Genomic DNA, 14,721 nt, shown 5'->3' on the forward strand with positions numbered 1-14,721 from the left:
ACGAACAGAGATCATTCTGTCTTTTTTGAGATTGCATCCAAGTACTGCATTTTGGACTCTTTTGTTGACCATGATGGCTACTCCATTTCTTCTAAGGGATTCCTGCCCATAGTAGTCAATCTAATCACACTAGGACCACAGCCTTGTCTAACTCAATGAAACAAAGCCATGCCCATGGGGCCACCCAAGACGGGCGGGTTATGGTGGAGAGGTCTGACAGAATGTGGTCCACTGGAGAAGGGAATGGCAAACCACGTCAGTATTCTTGCCTTGAGAACCCCATGAACAGTACGAAAAGGCAAAAAGATAAGACACTGAAAGGTGAACTCCCCAGGTCGGTAGGTGCCCAATATGCTACTGGAGATCAGTGGAGAAATAACTCCAGAAAGAATGAAGGGATGGAGCCAAAGCAAAAACAATACCCAGTTGTGGATATGACTGGTGATAGAAGCAAGGTCTGATGCTGTAAAGAGCAATATTGCATAGGAACCTGGAGTGTCAGGTCCATGAATCAAGGCAAATTGGAAGTGGTCAAACAGGAGATGGCAAGAGTGAACGTTAACATTCTAGGAATCAGTGAACTAAAATGGACTGGAATGGGGGAATTTAACTCAGATGACCATTATAAAATATTGCTTATGTATAATAGATGCATTTAGGTTGGATTACATTGTAGATTAATTTTAAATAGCTGGAGGGGGTCTGAGAATATAACCACTGTTTATGACATGCTGGAGAAGACTCTTGAGAGTCCTTTGGACAGCAAGGAGATCAAACCAGTCAATCCTAAAGGAAATCAGTCCTGAATATTCATTGAAAGGACTGATGCTGAAGCTGGAGCTCCAATACTTTGGCCACCTGATGAAAAGAACTGATTCATTGGAAAAGACCCTGATGCTGGGAAAGAGTGAGGGCAGGAGGAGACAGGCGTGACAGAGGATGAGATGGTTGGATGGCATCACTGACTCAATGGACATGAGTTTGAGTAAATTCTGGGAGATAGTGAAGGACAGGGAAGGTTGGTGTGCTGCAGTCCATGGGGTGTCAGAGACAGACACAAGTTAGTGACTGAACAACAATTGGAAAATTTGTTTCATATTTAATGAAACAATATATACCTATTCCTGGGACTTCCCTGGTGGTCCAGTGGCTAAGACTCCATGCTCCCAATGCAGGGGCCTGGGTTCAATCCCTGATCAGGGAAGTAGATTCTTTCCCCTTATACAGTATTACTAAATATTGAGTATTTGTACTCAGTAATACCCTGTGTTTACAGCAGACGCTTGTTGGTTATTGGTTATCTATTTTATATATAGCAGTGTGTATATGTTAATCCCAAACTCCTAATTTAACCTTCCTCCCTCCCTTTCCCCTTTTGGTAACTTTAAGTTTGTTCTCTATATCTGTGAGTCTCTTTCTGTTTTGTAAGTAAGTTCATTCGTATCTTTTTTTAAAGACTCCACATATAAGTGATATCATACGATATTTGTCTTTGGCTTACTTTGTATGATAATCCCTTCATATTTCTAAATAACATTCTTTTACTGTTGTTTATTGCTTTATTATTTTTTATTATTAAATGAAATTCTAACTCCTTTACACTGCCCTTCCTCAGAATCAACACACACATTTTCTTCCTTTTCATCTTTCCGATGTATTTGTCACCATTTTAAAATTAGTAGGCCACGTTTACATTCTAAGTAGTCATTATTCACAGCTTAGCCATGTAGTATACCATTATTACATTTCCTGTCTTGTACAACTTTTTGGTGTTCCTGGAGTTAATAATTGCCTTACTTTTCCCCCAGTTGTTTGCTGATGATGCATTCCAAATCTTCATTGGAAGAATCAAGCTACTCTTGATAGTTTGAAGGCATTTGTCCACTGTCTTCTAGCTCCTGTTGTGGTGGAGAAGTCTGATTCTTCCTGAGCCTGATCATTTGCACATGATCTGCATTTTTCTTCCAGGCAGTTTTCAGTATCATTTTATCTAGACTTCTCTTTTCTTTCCTATTTTCCATTTCCTTGGGTTTTTTTCTCCTTTTTGAGAGATTCTCTCAACTTTACTTTCAACTCTTCTGTTGGTTATATATGTATATAGACATAATTTTCTGAATTTTTATTCTCTGAATGGATTTTTTAGTGAAATCAGTTCTTGCTTTATAGAAGAGTATCTTCTCTTATTCTGAAACTCTGTTTTGGTTTTGGTTTTCTAAATAGTCTCTGTGATTTGTTTTGGTCCCTGTCAGTCCTGTTAGAGGATTTTCTCAAACATATGGTGGCCTTTGGTGTCCTAATATGTTGAGTGAGAAACACTCAGAAGCTCTGTACACGTGAGCAGAGTTTGGCGATTGGTGGCTTTCACCACTGTGGGATTGGGCAGGCCCTATTTCATCAGGAAAATTCTAAGTTGTCATTTTACGTACACATTTCTTTTTTGGGGGGGGGTGGGGGGCGGCTTTGCTGGGTCTTTCTCTAGTTGCAGAGAGAAGGGCTGCTCTCTAGTTGGGGTGCATGGGCTTCAGTAGTTGTGGTGCAAGGGCTTTAGTTGCTCCGTGGCGTGTGGAATCTTCCCTGACCAGGGATCAAACCCGTGTTCCCTACATTGGCAGGCGGATTCTTATCCACTGCACTAGGGAAGTCCAATGTAGACATTTCTCTTGGACTGGTTTCCTAAGAGAGGAATTCTCCAGTTTCTTATGAGGTCAACATGAGTCTGGTGGCCAGTTTACATCAGGGTGAGTAAGTTTGAGGGATGTCAGCATTCAGTTTGTAGACTTTATTTTGTCTCCCTGTTTTCAGTCAGACTCACCCTTCTTTTCACTTGAGTCTGGTGTCCCCGAATCCACAGATTTCCTGGTTCAATTTCTCCACAGTGAGCTTCCTTTCCTCTATTGTCTTGGGAAGGCTGCAATCTTCTGGCCCTTTGGTTGGGGGAGTTGCATTTTAACAGATCCCTATATAAATTGCCAAATAAATTTTCCTGTTTTCAGCTCTACCCTACTGCCCTCCCTCCTTGTGTCTGCAAGCTTCCTGGTAGTATTCTGTGTGGAGAATGACTGACTTCTTGGCTTTCTGCCCTGCTAGCTTAGGTTTTCGGAGAAGGCAATGGCACCCCACTCCAGTACTCTTGCCTGGAAAATCCCATGGATGGAGGAGCCTGGTGGGCTGCAGTCGATGGGGTCGAAAAGAGTCAGACACGACTGAGCGACTTCACTTTCACTTTTCACTTTCATGCATTGGAGGAGGAAATGGCAACCCTCTCCAGTATTCTTGCCTGGAGAATCCCAGGGACGGGGGAGCCTGGTGGGCTGCCATCTATGGGGTCGCACAGAGTCGGACATGACTGAAGCGACTTAGCAGCAGCAGCAGCAGCTTAGGTTTTAGCCATCTTCCAGCTTTTTAGGCAGTTACACACTTCCAACGTTTCACTGAAATCCTGTTTGCTAATGATCTTTTCTCAAGTTTTCTCTACATTTGTGGCTTTAGGGTTTTTGTATTTCTGTACTGTTTCTTGACTGGAGCATCAGGAGAAATCAAAGACTCCTGTGAATATTTCACCTACCATATTTAATTGGCCACCATTAAATGGACTCTAGGGCTTCCAAATGGCTCAGTGGTAAAGAATTTGTCCACCAATCGGGAGACAAGTGTTCGATCCCTGGGTCAGGAACATTCCCTGGGGAAGGAAATGACAACTCACTCCAGTATGCTTGCCTTGGTAATTCCATGGACAGAGGAGCCTGGTGGGCTACAGTCCCTGGGGTTGAAAAAGAGTCAAACACAACTTAGTGACTAAGCAACAACAACAAATGGTCTCCAGCTGTTTAAGTGTGTTATAACCCCAGGTATTTAGTAGTTCCTGGGTGGTAGTTAACTGTGACTCATTTTCTCAAACAATGTTTAGCTTGGTGCCCAGGATCTCATAAGTGCTAATAAATCCTGTGCTGATTGAAACTGGAATTCAATAGGGGCCTATTAATTACTGTGCTTAAGAGGGGAGGGATACAGATGTAAATAATTTCCCACTGAGGAAGTCCTAGTCTAGTGGGGGATTTAGAATAAGTATACATCACAGAAATAGGTTATGTAAAAGCAGGGCCATGACAGCACAAAGGATACATGTTTGGGGTAAACTTCCTGACACTTTGAAGTCAATGTCAGGAATGACTGTCAAGATCTTTCACAGAATCTTCCAGAACATTGGGCTGGATAAACCATGGTTTGACCAGGTCTATCTTTTTTTTTTTTTTTTTTTAACTGGAGTATAATTGCTTTGGACTTCCCAGGTGGCACAGTGGTAAAGAATCTGCCTGCCAATGCAGGAGACACAGGAGATGCGGGTTCAGTCCCTGGGTTGGGAAGATCCCCTAGAGGAGGAAATGGCAACTTGCTCCAGTATTCTTGCCTGGAAAATTCCACTGACTGAGGAGCCTGGCAGGCTATAGCAACTCAGACTGAGCAACTGAGCACATAATTGCTTTACAGTGTTGTATTAGTTTCTGCTGTACGACAACGTTAATCAGCTGTAAGTATATATATGTCCCCTGTCTCTTGAGTCTTCCTCCTACTCTCTCCATCTCACTCCTCTGGGTCATTACAGAGCACTGAGCTGAGCTCCCTGTGCTATACAGCAGCTTCCCACGAGCTATCTATTTTATGCACAGTAATGTATATATTGGAGAAGGCGATGGCACCCCACTCCAGTACTCTTGCCTGGAAAATCCCATGGACGGAGGAGCCTGGTGGGCTGCAGTCCATGGGGTTTTGAAGAGTCGGACACGACTGAGCGACTTCACTTTCACTTTTCACTTTCATGCATTGGAGGAGGAAATGGCAACCCTCTCCAGTATTCTTGCCTGGAGAATCCCAGGGACGGGGGCGCCTGGTGGGTTGCCGTCTATGGAGTCGCACAGAGTCAGACACGACTGAAGCGACTTAGCAGCAGCAGCAGCAATGTATATATGTCAATGCTACTCTCTCAGTTTATCCCACCCTCTCCTTCCCCTGCTGTGTCCAAAAGTCTGTTCTCTATGTCAGCATCTCTATTCCTGCCCTGCAGATAGGTTCACCTGTAAAATTTTTCTAGATTCCATATATATGTGTTAATATACAATATTTATTTTTCTCTTTCTGACTTACTTCACTCTGTATGACTGACTCTAGGTTCATCTACATCGCTACAGGACCAGGTACATCTTGGTCATGTCTTCAATGCCCAAAGTTTCATTCTTATTCAGAGTCACTCAATATTAACAATGTATTGTGCTATAAGGAAAATATACATAATTGAGAAAGTAGAAACTAAAGACTCTCTTATTCATTCATATATTTACTATGATTTGACAAACATTAACTCTACTTTTTAAATATCAGACTTGTATATATTCTATGATGCTTAAATTTTTTTTACTCCTTTTCAAAGGGACATATACACAACCAAGTCTGTACCCCCAAAGGATCCACACACTGATCCACAGGAAAGCCAGCAGGAATTTAACTGTGGCCAGTTCATTCGCTCAAGCCAGGTTAATTGAGCAATAATCTACCATGAGATAAAAAATGGTCATCTTTAATTCTGCCAAAGAATTTTGCTTTATATCTGAGGTCGGGTTTGAGGGGGGAAAGTCTCTGAGCCCGAAATTTGCTTGCAGGGGGTTAATTGGGAAGTACTCTCGACAGCACTGCTTACAGAAGGATTAAGCAGAGTTGACCTGTGATGCTGGCTCAAAAGAGGTCTCAACTGATTTTATGGGAAAGCTCTGGAGCAGGGATGGCCTGTCAGAGTTGGTTTTTTAAAAAAATCATTGATTTATTTATTAGGACTTCCCTGTAGCTCAAACAGTAAAAAATCTGCCTGCAGTGCAGGAGATCAGGGTTCAATCCCTGGGTCGGGAAGATCCTCTGGAGAAGGGAATGGCAATTCACTCCAGTATTCTTGCCTGCAGAATTCCGTGGACAGAGAAGCCTGGTGGGCTACAGTTCATGGGGTCACAAAGAGTAGGATATGACTGAGCAACTAACACACACATACACATTTATTTATTAGTGGAGTATACTTGCTTTACAATGTTGTGTTAGTTTCTGCTGTACAGCAAAGTAAATCAACCATACATATACATATATCCCCTCTTCCTTAGATTTCTTTCCCATTTAGGTCACCACAGAGCACTGAGTAGAGTTTGCTGAGCTCTGCAGTAGGTTCTCATTAGCTATCTATTTTATTGTACATAGTATCGGTAGCATATATATGTCAATCCCAATCTCCCAATCCACCCTACCTCCCCCTCCCCTCCCCCCTTGGTGTCCATACATTTGTTCTCCACACCTGTGTCTCTGTTTCTGCCTTGCAAATAAGTTCATATGTACCATTTTCCTAGATTCCACATGTGTGCATTAATATATGATATTTGTTTTTCTGAACCTTGTATGACAGTCTCTAGAGCCATCCATGGGAGTTGTCCTAATTGAGATAAAGGGCCAATCATTGGATACTGGCTGCCCCTGGGGAGGGAACCTAATCTTAGATGAAGCCGCTTGCCCTGTGGAGGGCAGTTCCCGCAGACATGGTGAGCTGCCATCAGCCTCAGGCAAAAGTGGGGAACTTGGGAGCTTGAATGGCGCCTCACAGTATCCACTACACCAATGTTGTAAGGCTCTTAGGAAGCCTTTATACTGTCTGTTTCTGCAAAGAAATACAGTAAGCACGGTCAGTCTATGCCTTTCCGTCCACTCCTCTTTTATCAAAAACACAACAGAAACCAAATCTCTGAATAGCAGAACTGCAAGGCAGACAACTCGAAATCCATTCTCACTGAATACCTTCATGGAGTTCAGACACTTCCTGCCCACCTGCCTTTCAGTTCTGTTCTTTACTGTCACCCCACAAGACTAGAAGTCAGGACAGAGCCTATCTGGAAAGGTAATGCAATTTTCTCTTTTAATTTGGAAGCCCCGAAGTATGATAATTACCATGCAAAGGATCTGATATTTTATCATATGGATCTTATTTATAGACAGGCTTAACGTAGGAGCATCTTTAAGTCAAGAAAATGACATTCCTCTACCCTAATCCTAACCATGGTATAACATGTCCATTCCAGTTAAGCCTTTTGCAGGAGTGTCCTACTTTTGGGATTCAGCTGTACAAATACGCAAAGTGATCAAGTAACTTATAATGGCAAAGCTGTATAAACACAATCTTTATAAGAGTTATGGTCTTTTTCAAGATCCTGGAACTGTAAATATATCATGTATGAGTGTAATTTCCCAGAACTGTAAATATATCATGTATGAGTGATAATTAAAAAAAATTGGCAGTAAAATAGTGTATAATGGCTTGTTGGCTAGATGAACCTATTAGGTTTCAAACCTTTTATTCAACATTAAAATGGACATGATTGTTCAAAGTTTCTAAAGGTGGTTTGTACTCAGCCCATTTGCAGTTGGTGGTTCTCATGCTCATGAGGATAAAGAGCTATTGATGAATGAGGAAACCACTAGAAGGAAAATGGGGTGTTTCATTCAAATCAATAGTAAAAACAAAGATTTTTAGGTAGGAGGAACCTGGCATTAAGCATTTTTTTTGTTGGCAACTCTTCATCTTCTTGGCTTTACTCTAAAGGTTATTTGGATGTATGAATTAAAATAAAGGGAAGAGTATGCTATGCTATGCTATGCTAAGTCACTTTAGTCGTGTCCGACTCTGTGTAACCCCATAGACGCCAGCCCACCAGGCTCCCCTGTCCCTGGGATTCTCCAGGCAAGAACACTGGAGTGGGTTGCCATTTCCTTCTCCAATGCAGGAAAGTGAAAAGTGAAAGGGAAGTCGCTCAGTCATGTCCGACTCTTAGCGACCCCATGGACTGCAGCCTACCAGGCTCCTCCGTCCATGGGATTTTCCAGGCAAGAGTACTGGAGTAACCGTGCTGATATATTTGGTTGACTTAAGCAAAGACAAAATCGGCTCTATTCTTTTTATGGAAGCATGCATTTTTCATATTAGTTGTCAGTGTAATACATGGTCTATAGAATACTCAAATACGGAGAATAGTTGCCAAGTTTCCATGTGAACTTATGTTATACCTAAGGAAAATCAAAGGTCTACAAAGCACTTTTATTTGAGTTATTCCTCTAAAAATTTAGAAGACTTGTAAAAATGTGAGATGACACCAAAATGTAAATACTAACATTTACCATAAAATGGAACAAAACACACTTTGACTGATTTAGCAGGTCAAAATGGAAAGCATAATAGGGTATCTATAATTCACACGCAGTGGCAGAGCTGTCACGGGCAAAAAGTCTTGTGTCTATGCATGCAGGGTCACTTCGGTCATATCCAACTCTTCTCAACCCCATAGACTGTGGCCTGCCCGGCTTCTCTGTCAGGGAGGGGGTTTCTCCAGGCAAGAACAGTGGCGTGTGTTGGCCAATAATGGTGGCCATACCCTCCTAGAGCACTATATTTCCTGCTGCCCTAGCTACCAACCCCCCCTGAATACCTGGTACTGCCAGAACCCCTGTGACCCAAGCAGCTGCACCACTTCCACACCTGGCCCTCACAGGGGCAAACCCAAGCCCGCCAGGGCAGAGTCTCACAAGCTAAACCCCAGTGGACAACCCACACGTAGAAGTGGAAACAGAGCCACAGTTGAAACCCAAGGCCAGTGTGGCTAAGGAGGAAGCCCCAAAACCTTCCCACCAGCTGTAAAGGTGCAGATTAAATCCACACTATCAACTAGGCAGACTCTGTGTCTATGGAATATATAAAATGCCATTGAGAGCTCCCACAAAAGAAAACGACTAGTTCTGATAGCTGTGGACATTGGAGGCAAGAACACACAGGAGTAGGACCAGATTAGAATCTGAGCTGCCCCCACAGCAGGTCTAGAGATCAGCACAGTGTTGGAGGACATCCTAGGGAGAGATCAAGCCCTGAGCCTTTGGACTGGGAGCACTGACTCCAAGACCCTAGACTACCAGAGAACTGACCCTAGGGAGTATCAGATAGTGAGAACTCACTCAAAGGAAACCACTTGAATACAAGACCCAGCATCATCCAACCACCAGTAGCACCCTGTGCATGGATGCCGCGTCTAAACAACAAACAAAACAAAAATACAAACCAAATCATCAGCAGACAGGATTACCACCTCACACAGCCTTGCCCATCAGGGGAAAAGCAAACAAACGAAAACTCAACACAGATCTCACCCTGTACAAAGCTTACACAAACCACTGGACCAACCTTAGGAGGGCAGAAACCAAAAGGAAGAATGAATTCAACCTTCTTCAAGGAAAGAATTCAACTTTCCTTGAAGCCTGGGAAAAGGAAACACAATAAGTTTAAAAAAAATAATGAAAAGGCAGAGAAATACTACAACCGCAGCTTTTCCATTTTACCGTTGGCGGGCTGAGAACAAGCGCGTGACTTATTGGCATCAGAGTACAACATGTGTCCTGACTACAGAATCTTCAAATCAATAGATGAAAGTAGTTCAACGTATTTTCTGCCAAATTGGACTCACTGTAAAATAACTTGCTGTTTTTTTAGGCCTATAAGGAAAAGGTGTGCAAGATCTAGCCAAGCTCATATAGAACTCTCTGCTATCTCTCTCTCTTAAAAAAATTTTCTTTTAAATTATTTTTTGGCTGAACTGCACGGCAAGATCTTTGTTCCCCAACCAGGGATCAAACTGCTGCTGCCTGCGTGAAAGTGCAGAGTCCCAACCGCTGGACCACCAGGGAAATCCCGCTACCCTACATGCTCACACACGCACATACATATGTAACATGTAAACATATATACATACATCTATAATACATGTATTTGTGATATATATTTTATGTACATATAATCTGTAACTTGAGGTCCATCATTTATTTCTACGTTATTATTGCCTCCTTACTCCCACCTCAAATCCTAGTCCCCTGTCCCCTCTTTTAATAACCTTGCTGTTGTTCTTTAGTCGCTAAGTCATGTCCAGCTCTTTTGTGACTCCATGGACTGTAGCCCACCAGGCTCCTCTGCCCATGGGATTTCCCAGGCAAGAATACTGGACTGGGGGACTTTCCTGGTGGGTACAGTGGATAAGAGTCTGCCTGCCAGTGCCGGGGACACGGGTTCAATCCCTGGTCTGGGAAAATTCCGCATGCCTCAGCACAACCAAGTCCAGCAGCTGCAGCTGCTGAAGTGCGCACGCCTAGATCCTATGCTGTACAACAGGAGAAGCCTGTGCATCTCAACTAGAGTAGCCTCTGCTTACCGCAACTAGAAAAAGCCTCCACAGCAACAAAGACGAGTGCAACCAAAAATCAATAAATAACTGAAAAAAAAAAAAAGAATACTGGACAGGGTTGCCATTTCCTTCTCCAGGGGATCTTCTCCACCCAGGGGTCGAACCTACATCTCCTGCAGTGGCAGGTGGATTCTTTACCGCTGAGCCACCAGGGAAACCCCCTTAATAATCTCTGGAAGAGCAAACAGCCAGTAACAGTCTGTCACTGCAAATCTTCAAGGGAGCTCTTTCAGTCACTGAATGAAGTCAGGGCAACCTCGCACCACTCATTGCTGTGTGTTTATTTGCAATCTGGACTCAGCGTCACAGTTGCTTTAGCTCAGGTGATGGCGAACAGAAAAGAGGGTGGACTGGAGCCTGAGTTTCCTGGCTCCAACCCTCGGGCACAGAATGGATTACAGACATCCTCCAACCTCCAGCATATCTCCCAGGACCAAGGTCTTCATTCAACAAAGATTTACTCTCCACCTAGTAGATACCAGGCCCTGGAGTTATAACAGAGAGAGGAAAAAAAAAAAAAAAAATAGACCTGAAGCAGTTCAGTGCAAAATACTAGACCATGGGGATAATCGAGGTAGGGATCCATTTTTTTTATGGACAACTGCCTTTCACAGGACCATTTATTAAATAGTTAATTATGCCCCACTGCTGCATATTGCTGCTGTCATACACCAAGATCCTATATTCTCTTGGGTATGTTTCAGGGCTCTCTATGATTGAACATTCTGTTGATCTATTTGTGTATTCCTTCAGTTTTAATTTTTTTAATTTAAAGCAAATTCTAAAAAATAAAAATAACTTACAGCGAAGTCAAAAGAACTCTACAGTGAACGGGGGCATAGCTATCATGGAGATTCTGCATTCACTAATGCTTTGCTATACTTTATCACATATCCATCCAGCTGTCCATTACTCCATCCAACTATCCATTGATCCATCTTCTCTTTGGTGTACTTGCAAATAAATTGCAGGCATCAGTACACTATTTCCTAAATACAACACTACACTTTTAAAATTATTATAATTTTATATAGTAAGGTTATAGTTTTGCAGTTATCACAACTGAAATGTTCAATTATATGTCTAAGAAATTTTGATATTTAAAGTAATTTCCTATTAAGACTGAAAAATCAAATAGTTGGAACCTTGAAGTCTTGCTGGATCAAGGTAAATAGAGCTTATGCTCCTCCCAAACCCAGGCTCTTGATTCTAGATCAACTGGAAGGAGAGGAGTTCAGATAACTTTACTCTGACTATCTGAGTCCCTGGGATCTTTACAAGTGAGATATTTGTAGTTTCAAAGATTCAGTTTCATGTTGCCAAAGGAGGAGGCGTGAACTTATCTCTGAGGGCAGACTATTCTCTTGTTCCTCTGTTCTTAGGAAAACATGTGAATGGACTTTTTGGTAAAGAAAGATCTTATTTTGTAATAAATAGATACAAGATAATGAGGAACTACACTGTTCTGAGTAGTATTTCCAACATCTGGGCATTACATCCCTGCAAATCTGAGTCCTTACATTCTTTTCTTTTTAAAAAAAAATTTTTTTGACTGGGCCATGTGGAATGTTAGTTCCCCCACCAGCGAAGGAACCCATGCCCCCTGCATTGGAAGCGTGGTGTCTTAACCACTCCATCACCAGGGAAGTCCCCTTCCATTCTTTTCTATAAAGAAATATGATTTCTTTAAGATCATGTTCAGTTCAGTCGCTCAGTCGTGTCTGACTCTTTGTGAGACACGTGTCTGACTCCATGGACTGCAGTATGCCAGGCTTCCCTGTCCATCATCAAATCATGGAGCTTGCTCAAACTCATGTTCATCGAGTCAGTGATGCCATCCAACCATCTCATCCTCTGTCGTCCCCTTCTCCTCCTGCCTTCAATCTTTCCCAGCATCAGAGTCTTTTCCCATGAGGGCAGGTCTTTACATCAGGTGGCCAAAGTATTGGAGTTTCAGCATCAGTCCTTCCACTGAATGAATATTCAGGACTGATTTCCTCTAGGATGGACTGGTTGGATCTCCTTACAGTCCAAGGGACTCTCAAGAGTCTTCTCCAACACCACGGTTCAAAAGCATCAGTTCTTTGGTGTTCAGCTGTCTTTATAGTCCAACTCTCACATCCATACATGACTACTGGAAAAACCACAGCTTTGACTAGATGGACCTTTGTCGGCAAAGTAATGTCTCTGCTTTTTAATATGCTGTCTATGTTGGTCATACCTTTTCTTCCAAGGAGCAAGTGTCTTTTAAATTCATGGCTGCAGTCACCATCTGTAGTGATTTTGGAGCCCCCCAAAATAAAGTCTGCTACTGTTTCCATTGTTTCCCCATCTATTTGCCATGGAGTGATGGGACCGGATGCTATGATCTAGTTTTCTGAATGTTATGTTTTAAGCCAGCTTTTTCACTCTCCTCTTTCACTTTCATGGAGAGGCTCTTTAGTTCCTCTTCACTTTCTGCCATAAGAGTGATGTCATCTGTGTATCTGAAGTTATTGATCTGATTCCAGCTTCTGCTTCATCCAGCCCAGCATTGCACATGATGTACTCTGCATATAAGTTAAATAAGCAGGGTGACAATATACAGGCTTGACGTACTCCTTTCCAGATTTGGAAGCAGTCTGTTGTTTCATGTCTGGTTCTAACTGTTGCTTCTTGACCTGCACACGATTTCTCAGGAGGCAGGTAAGGTGGTCTGATATTCCCATCTCTTGAAGAATTTTCCAGTTTGTTGTGATCCACACAGTCAAAGGCTTTGGCATAGTCAATAAAGGAGAAATAGATGTTTTTCTGGAACTCTTTTGCTTTTTCAATGATCCAATGGATGTTTGCAATTTGATCTCTGGTTCCTCTGCCTTTCCTAAATCCAGCTTGAACATCTGGAAGTTCACGGTTCACGTACTGTTGAAGCCTGGTTTGGAGAATTTTGAGCATTACTTTGCTAGCATATGAGATGAGGGCAATTGTGCAGTAGTTTGAACATTCTTTGGCATTGCCTTTCTTTGGGATTGGAATGAAAACTGACCTTTTCCAGTCCTATGGCCACTGCTGAGTTTTCCAAATTTGCTGGTATATTGAGTGCAGCACTTTCACAGCGTCATCTTTTAGGATTTGAAATAGCTTAACTGGAATTCCATCACCTCCACTAGCTTTGTTCATAGTGATGCTTCATAAGGCCCACTTGACTTCACATTCCAGGATGTCTGGCTCTAGGTGAGTGATCAGACCATCGTGATTATCTGGGTCATGGAGATCTTATTTGTATAGTTCTGTTTATTTTTGCCACCTCTTCTTAATATCTTCTGTTTCTCTTAGGTCCATACCATTTCTGTCCTTTATTGTGCCCATCTTTGCATGAAATGTTCCCTTGGTATGTCTCATTTTCTTGAAGAGATCTCCAGTCTTTCCCATTCTATCGTTTTCCTCTACTTCTTTGCATTGATCACTGAGGAAGGCTTTCTTATCTCTCCTTGATATTCTTCAGAATTCTGCATTCAAATGGGTGTATCTTTCCTTTTCTGCTTTGCCTTTAGCTTCTCTTCTTTTCTAAATTAAGAGATCTTGTAAGGCCTAAGATCATGTAATGTTGAGCAAAAGAGCCATGCTGGTAAAATAACCAGCAAAATGAGTTTATTTAAGAATAGCAGAGAATCACATTTTGGGACAAGTAAAGTAATGGAAAGTAATGGTGAACCACAGGCAAGTGGGGAAACACTGGAGAGGGACTTGCCCTTATTGGGGAAGGAGGAAGCTGGGGTGGGCTGGTTGGTTCTTCATTGGCTGCAGGCGGTGAGCAGCCGGGTCAGAAGGCTGGGGTCCGTAAGCTGTGGTGGGTGAGGGCGCCCCCTTCAGGGCTTCCTGACTGCAATGAAAAGACAGTTGCCTTGATCCATTTTCAGTTTCTTACTTAAATGTGCTTTTGCTCTTTTCTGTCCTTGAAAATGATTGACTATTCATGCAGATGTGTATGTGTGTCCATGGGTTCTTGTTTAAACTAGTATGAAAGTACCCGGTACGTAATATGTCCTTAATAAAAGTTAATTATTATTAATAGTAAGAATACTGGGCTTCTGCTGGAGGCTCAGACTGTTCCTTTTTTGGTGTAAAGGAAGTGAACATTAAAGGTTGAGGCACTGGGCATAGCTGAGTCACAGATTATTACAGAATACTATTGACTTCTTGTATAGTTATTGTGGTTAATTTTTCAGAGAAATGAATGCTACCTATTGGGAAACTATTGACTAGGACTTTGTGCTTGAGACTTAGGCAGAAAGAGAACTTTGAGATGTAGAGAGGATGGAAAGACAGGAAAAAAAAAAAAAACATACAGAAGAACTGAGGTTTCCCACCCTGCCATCCTCACTTCTCCCTTCAAAACCTCTCCTCAGTAGAGGACTTTAAACTTAGTCACAACAAGGTA

This window comes from Bos indicus x Bos taurus, chromosome 13, assembly GCF_003369695.1.
Source record: "Bos indicus x Bos taurus breed Angus x Brahman F1 hybrid chromosome 13, Bos_hybrid_MaternalHap_v2.0, whole genome shotgun sequence".
Classification (NCBI taxonomy): Eukaryota; Metazoa; Chordata; class Mammalia; order Artiodactyla; family Bovidae; genus Bos; species Bos indicus x Bos taurus.